We start from the raw sequence: 7318 nt of genomic DNA, 5'->3' as shown, positions 1-7318 counted from the left end.
GAGTAAAGAAAAATTCTAAAAAATGCCCATTGGTTTTAATAATTCTGCTATTCTAAAATTCAGTACTGTGTTTCTAAGGGAATGAAAGGTACATGCCTAAAAGGGTTTTTCTCTTGCTAAAAAAGTACGATTAGAGGATTACCCAGAATGCTCAGCTCTGTGTTTTCCCTATGGCTTTCATTACAGCTGTTCCTTCCTCAGCAGGTTCCATAATTATACAAATGTCTTAGCCTTCCAAATGTTTCATTATTCATTTGTTGCTCACTGAGAACACCTAAGCCTATTCAGCTAGAGATATCTCAATGCTCTGTTGGTGTTTTTAAGATTTGACTTCAGTTTTTAGGCACTAAGATAGATGGGATGGAAGACAGAACTTTATGTAGCAATTCTTCTTACTTGCAGATGTGGCTCTTCCTATTTTGTCTGTACTTTTTTTTTTGTCTGTACTTTTAAACCTTCACTGTTTATTCTTCATTCCTAATTGTTCTTGCTTGCACCATCATTAAAAGCAGAAAGCAGATATTTCACTTCCTATTATTGTTTTATTTAAGAACCGTTTTCTTCTCATCCTTTTCTCCATCCCATGGGTCTCACTGCCCATGTCACAATCTTCTCTATAGTCATTCCTTAATAAAAGGTTTAGCAAAACCATTTCAGAACCCCACATTCAAAGCATAAATATTGTTTATATATAATTTAAAAGGTTACAAAAAAATCTCATGTTCAGAATCTAGTGATATGTATGGGAGAATAATTCGATAATGTAAAGTGAATAAAAATAACTTTTTAAAAAGTTTTATTTAAAATTTAAAATTTTTATTTAAACACAGTGTTTACGAGATTGTTCATAATAGTTTTTTTTTAGATAAAGTTGTTCATGGCAGAGTTACAGTCATACAGTGTACAACAACCTACACCAGAGCACATTTCCTTCCACCAACGTCCCCAGATTCCCTTTCACCCTGGTGTCCTCATCCCTCCCCCTACCTGCATCTGGAGCAAGCATTTTACTTCTCTCTCTTTTCTCTCTTTCTCTCTCTTTATCTACCTCTCCCTCCCCTTTCTCTTCCCCCTCTCTCTTCTCTCTCTCCCTCTCTCTTTTCATTTTTGACACTATAATTTGCACTACCATTAAAGAAAGGGTGTCATGCATGTCACTTTATCCCTTTACAGCCCCCAGTTCTTGTCCAGACTGATTAGTTCCAATGATCACTTTCATAGTAGACCGTCTCTACTCTAACTGCACTCCACTCTTTGTGGCAACTTCCTACCATGAAGTGGTCCTCTTGGTCCTCACCTCTGTATATCAACACCACATTGTTTTTTTTTTTTTTTTAAAAAAAACACAACTTTGGGGCCGGAGAGATAGCATGGAGGTAAGGCGTTTGCCTTTCATGCAGAAGGTCATCAGTTCGAATCCCGGCGTCCCATATGGTCCCCCGTGCCTGCCAGGAGCAATTTCTGAGCATGGAGCCAGGAGTAACCCCTGAGCACCGCCGGGTGTGACCCAAAAACCACACAAAAAAAAAAAAAAAAAAAAACCCACAACTTTTTTTTTTTTTTTTTGCAGTGCCAGAGATTGAGCCCAGGGCCTAACACTTGCAAGGAGTATATTTTCCCTTTGAGCCTCAAAATATAACTTCAAAACATTTCATTCATCTGGAAAAACAAGTTAACAACAAATTTTAGATGATTTACTCCCTGGCTTTTCACTTGTCATTTTCAAAGAGTTCAAAAATGCAAAAGTCTGTGAAAAAAGCAAATAAAATGTGGAAAGGAATGAAACTGGGGTATGTAATAAAACTAGGAATAAAGTACAATATACTTATAATTATATCACTTTTTAAAAAAAATTATTAAACACTGTGATTTACCAAGTTGTCCATAATACAGTAGTTTCAGGCATTAAATGTTCAAATATCAAGCATACCACTAGTATGACCTTCCTTTCACTAATGCTCCCAATTTCCCACCCACCACCATAGATTGCCTCCTTGTTACTTCATATGGTTTGTTACAACACAAAGGCAAACAAAATTATCAAAACTAAATCAACAAAGATATTTCAAATGATAATTATGTCTCTCCAGGATGTTACTAAAATCAATGTCTAAGGATTTAGGGGCCTGTGATTGGTACTTTTTGAAAAGCCTTCTGTGTTACTTACTTAACACAGTATGGTAGATTACTATGTAACTTTTATATCATGTTTCCTGAAATACTACTAGGTTAACACTAGTATAAAATATTGAACTGTAAAATTTTGAGGCTGTACAAGAGGCCACACAGTCTAAGATTTATAGATTTAAAACAAGCTTAGTTGTTTGGAAGTTTGATAAGGTTAAGTTTTGTAGCTGGGCCTTTTCTGTCAGGGGGGTGTAAGGGGGGTGGTGTTAGGGCTATTCCAGTTCATACAGAAAGGAGAATCTGCCCCCCCCCCATTTCTGATAGTGTCATTGAGTTATCAGCCTGGATTGGGCTACCAGTGACCATTTTTTCTTTTGAAGCTTATAAAATCTTATTAAATCTACTTTTTAGGGAAATTCTCAAGAACATCACTGTAAGCAATAATGCAGAATTCCTAAACACCTTTCACTAACTTTTTCCTTATAACATCTTTTTCTTTTCATTTTTCTTCTTTCTTCCATTTTTCCTTTCCATCTTCCCTTTTTTTCTTCCTTCCTTTTCCCTCTTTTCTTTCTCCCTTCTTTCTTTTCTTTTCCCTTCCTTCCTTCCTTCCATTTTGGGTCTACACCTAGCAATGCTCAGGGGTCATTCCTAGCTCTGCAGTCAAGAATTACCCTTAATGTTGCCTTGAGGACCATATTGAATGACTGGGACCTAAGCAAGGCAAATGTCCCACTCATGGTACTATCTCTCCAGTCCATGGTGACAGTATCTTTTAAAAGATTAACAATATAAAAACCAGAATGCTGGCACTGATAATCACTGTGAGGCTCTCCTGTGTGTGTCCCTGACAACCCTTGGCCCCTACATTTCCCTAACCTAGTTATCACACATCTTTACTGTCTGCAATTATCTCAAGTATGATAGATAAGTAAAAATTCATGATATATGACTGACTATTTCACTCAGCAGAATTCTCTTCTAGGGTGGAAGTGGTGGCGCAAGTGGTATAGTGTTTGCCTTGCATGCACTAACCTAGAACGGACCATGGTTGGATCCCCCAGCGTCCCATATGGTTCCCCAAGCCAGGATAATTTCTGAGCAAATAGCCAAGAATAACCCCTGAGCATCACTGGGTATAGCCCCCATAAAAAAAGAAAAGAACTCTCTTATAATTTAAAATTGATAGTGCATTTAATTGGTGATCAGTGTACCAATGAAGTTATTTATCCATGGAAGGATATCTGAGCTGTTTCTAGTTTTTCCCTATTATGAATAAAGATGATTTGAACATTTGCATCGATTTTTTGTGTGTAAACATTGTCCTTTTCACTTGAATATATACTAAAATTTTATTTGCAATTTACACTAAATTTTGTAAAACTTGCCAAACTTTTCCAAAGTGACTATACTGATTTTTAGTGATTTGTTCAATTGTGAATGTCATACACAGCAGTGCTCAGGGGCCAGCAGGGCCACAGCTGGTGATGCTTGAGGAGCCATGCAGTGCTGGGGACCAAACATAGTTTCTTGCAAATGTAAGGCATATACTTTACCATTTGAGGCAGACTTAAACCATAATTACATTGATTACCGTCTCAAAAGCATGTGTAAGTGGTTCGATTTTTCTGCATCTTCACCATCATTTGTGTTGTCAATATTTTTTATATTAGTCATTCTGTTAGGTCTGTAGTAATATCCCATTGTGGTTTTAATTTGCATTTCCCTCATGGCTAATGACGTGGAGCATCTTTTCATGTGCTATCTTGCCATCTGTATATCATCCATAGGGAATATCTGCTCATGTCTTTTCCTCCATTCTAATTAAACTTTCTTTAAAAACACAAAACAGAGAAGGCAGCACATTCTGGTTCATACAGTGCCTACAGCATAGATGACCATCAGACAGAGACTAAAGGGCTCAAAGCATTTCCTTTTAAGGAAAGGAAATTCACTTCGTACTAATGAATTTCCAGTGTGGTCAATTTAAAATAACTGACCACCCAGAGAGAAAAGTTATCTTTGTTTGTCATCATCAGATAGTTTCTAAAATCTAAGATTGGATCTGTCATAGTCAAAAGTATTTTCCTTTGTTGGGACCTTTTTGTCCCCTTGCTGTAAAGGACCAAGAGGAAATGGGACCAAATAGAATCCTAAATCTTCTCAGTATGAAAAATTTTGCTTTAATCTAGAGTTGTGTCTTAATTAAGAATTTTTTCTATTTATATTCCAACTTGGTGCTTTCAGTGTCTCTAGGTGTTTTTATCCTCTCCTAAGTGGTAGAAATGTACCCTTTCTTGTTTTTATGCTCTTCTAAAACATGGTATTGTTTAGTGCCAATCTTCTGGGCACTATTGTCCAAGACCAATAGCAGCTACCAATACTTTTGCAATGACTCTGTTAAACTGTTCCATTGGAGGGACTGGAGAGATAGCTAAGGGGTAGAGCACATGTCTAATATATGTGATGCCTTAATGAGAGCCAGCATGACACCCATCATTGTTAGAACATATTGTTGAAAATGTCCTTACTCAAACTCCATTAGGAGTGGCCCCTGTTAAAAATATGTGTTTCCAAAAGAGACCTGTTACACTGGTAGTCCAGGGGGCTAATGGTGGAAGTATGGGTTGCATGCTAAGAACAGGGATGGAGGAAGGACAGCACTGGTGGTAGAAATTCCCCTAATTTACTGTCACTATGTACCTTAAATATAACTATGAATAACTTGTAAGTCAAAAAATGTGTCTCATTGTAATGTTTATAAATATTTACAGTAAGGAATTGTATGTGTGTACTTTTTATATGGTGAGTTTATATGTCCTCCAAAACTTAACTTTTTGCTTTATCTTTTCTTATTGCTTATACATATTTTATGGATACAATTTTCCAGAAATTCAGGGATAAAATAATAGACTTTGTTAATATGGGAAAAATTTCAAGTTCACTAGATTTTTTAAAAAAATTATATTATATATTCCAAAATATCTTTCTCAGAAAATACTTCTGCCCCACATCTTAGGAATGACTTTTCAAAAGTAGATGAAAGTTCTATTCCTAAATTTTTGAGATTTCCAAATAATTTTCCATAAAGGCTAAACCAGACAACAATCATAAAACCTGTGGGAAAAAATACTGTGAATGAGAGTTCCTTTTATAGGACATGGTTCAGCCATTCCACTGTTGGGCATCTGCTTCAAGAACACTAAAACTCACCCCATATACACCTCAACCCAGGCCCTTTGCCTCATCTGTATTGTGAATTGGGGGGCAAAAAAAAGAACACTAAAACTTTAATTTGCAATGACATGTACACCTATGTTTATTGCAGCACATTTTTAAAACAATAGCTTAAATCTGGAATATATGAAAAAATAGTATTGGTATTATATAAATCATATACTGATAAAAATTATATGAAAAATTTCTCCAGAAGTCCTTACATATGGAAGCTTATTTTCATTGCATCTTATCTGCTAGGAGCCCATTTGAATTGTCATCAATTCTAGTCCCACTCCTTTCACAAGCAGAGATCAGAAAGGAAGCAGCCTATGACCCCAACTGAAATAAAACCAAGGACTCATATTCCCTAAGAGTAAGCCTCTGAGAAATGAGGAATTATTTTTTACTGCTCAGAACATAACCATTCAGGTAGGAATTTGCTAGGACACAGAAATAAAACAGGTCACCAGGACCCATTTGTGCCCAGATCTGTGGCTGAAGGTGCTCAGACCCTATGTGGATGAGACTGACTACAGACCCATTCCTCAGGCCTTGAAAATAAATATCTTTCCACCCAAATGTTCACCTTAGCCCAAACAGAAGAAAGTACCGCTAACAGTTTTGTCTCTCGGTGATGAGACTAGACCACCTCTTAAAGTACCATGTCACTCAGATGAGATGCAGTACATATGCTCCTATATGTGTGTGTATATATGTTCCTATATATACAAGGACTCAAGAGATGTCTAAACCCATACCTGGCCTGGCATTGGGTGGGCATAGCCAAAGAGTTCAGACTAGAAGTGGCAGCCATCATAGGTGGTAAGTTTGTGTCAGTTTTTCTTTTATTGAGAAGGTTAGGCCACAGTTAAAAGTGTTCAGGACTTAATCCTGGCACTGTGCTCAGGGGTCACTCTTAAAGGTGCTGGGGATACATATGCAGTGCTGAGATGGAACCAGGATCAGTAGCATACAAAGCATGTATCTTAAACCTAGTCCTGTCTCTGGCCCCAGGTTTGAAGTGGTTTCTATTGAATAGAACAGAGATGGCCACATCATTTTAATTGCTATTTTGAGTCTCCTGTCCAGTTTTTCTACCTCAAGCATATAAGAGTATAAATCTGTACTCCCAATTCCTGAACATATTGAAAACCCTCATATCAAAGGCTGTGAAGCTCTAATTAGACTTGGGAATTGCTCATGTTATCGTTTATTTGACAAATATCCACTTCACATGGTTCTGATTTCTTTCTTTTCCAAGTGTCTTTGATAAACCTGAGAAAAAAATTTATAGTCAGCATATTAAATATTATAATAGGCAAAGGATTACTTTAAAAAGAAACAAACTGTATTTCCTCATTCATAGGTCAGCAAGCTTTTTCTGTATGGCCAGATGGTAAAAGTTTTAGGCTTTGCAATCTTATTGCAGCTCTTCAATTCCACAATTGGAGCAGAAACACAGCCAAGAACCATTTATGAGAAAATGAGCATGGCTGTGTTCCAATAAAACTTTATTTTGAGCATTTATTTTGAACACCAAAATCTGAATTTTGTATAATTTTTATGTGACACTAAAATGTTGTTCTTCCTTTCTCCCTGCAGCCATCTAAAGATGTAAAAAAATATTCTTAGCTTTCAGGCTGTACACTATATAAAAATCTGTGGTGGGTTATAATTTGTTGCCTCCTGCTCTCATTTGGCAATAATTAGGACATATAGTTATTAAGAATATTTTCAGTTATGTTCTTAACAGCTACCAAATACAAGAAATGACAAAATGAAGGCCTCAACTTTAGAAATATTTCCTCAACACAAGCATACAAATAGAAAAATAAAAATTTTGTTTAAAAATCTAATTCCAAACCTAATTTCATATTGGTAGATGAGTAATAACTCATGATAGCACATGTACACAACAGAAAAGGAATTCACTACAAAGAAGACCAAGTCCAGGGGCCAGAGGGGTGGCGCA

Source organism: Suncus etruscus, chromosome 3 (genome assembly GCF_024139225.1).
Source record: "Suncus etruscus isolate mSunEtr1 chromosome 3, mSunEtr1.pri.cur, whole genome shotgun sequence".
Classification (NCBI taxonomy): domain Eukaryota; kingdom Metazoa; phylum Chordata; class Mammalia; order Eulipotyphla; family Soricidae; genus Suncus; species Suncus etruscus.
This window is presented reverse-complemented; position numbering follows the sequence as displayed.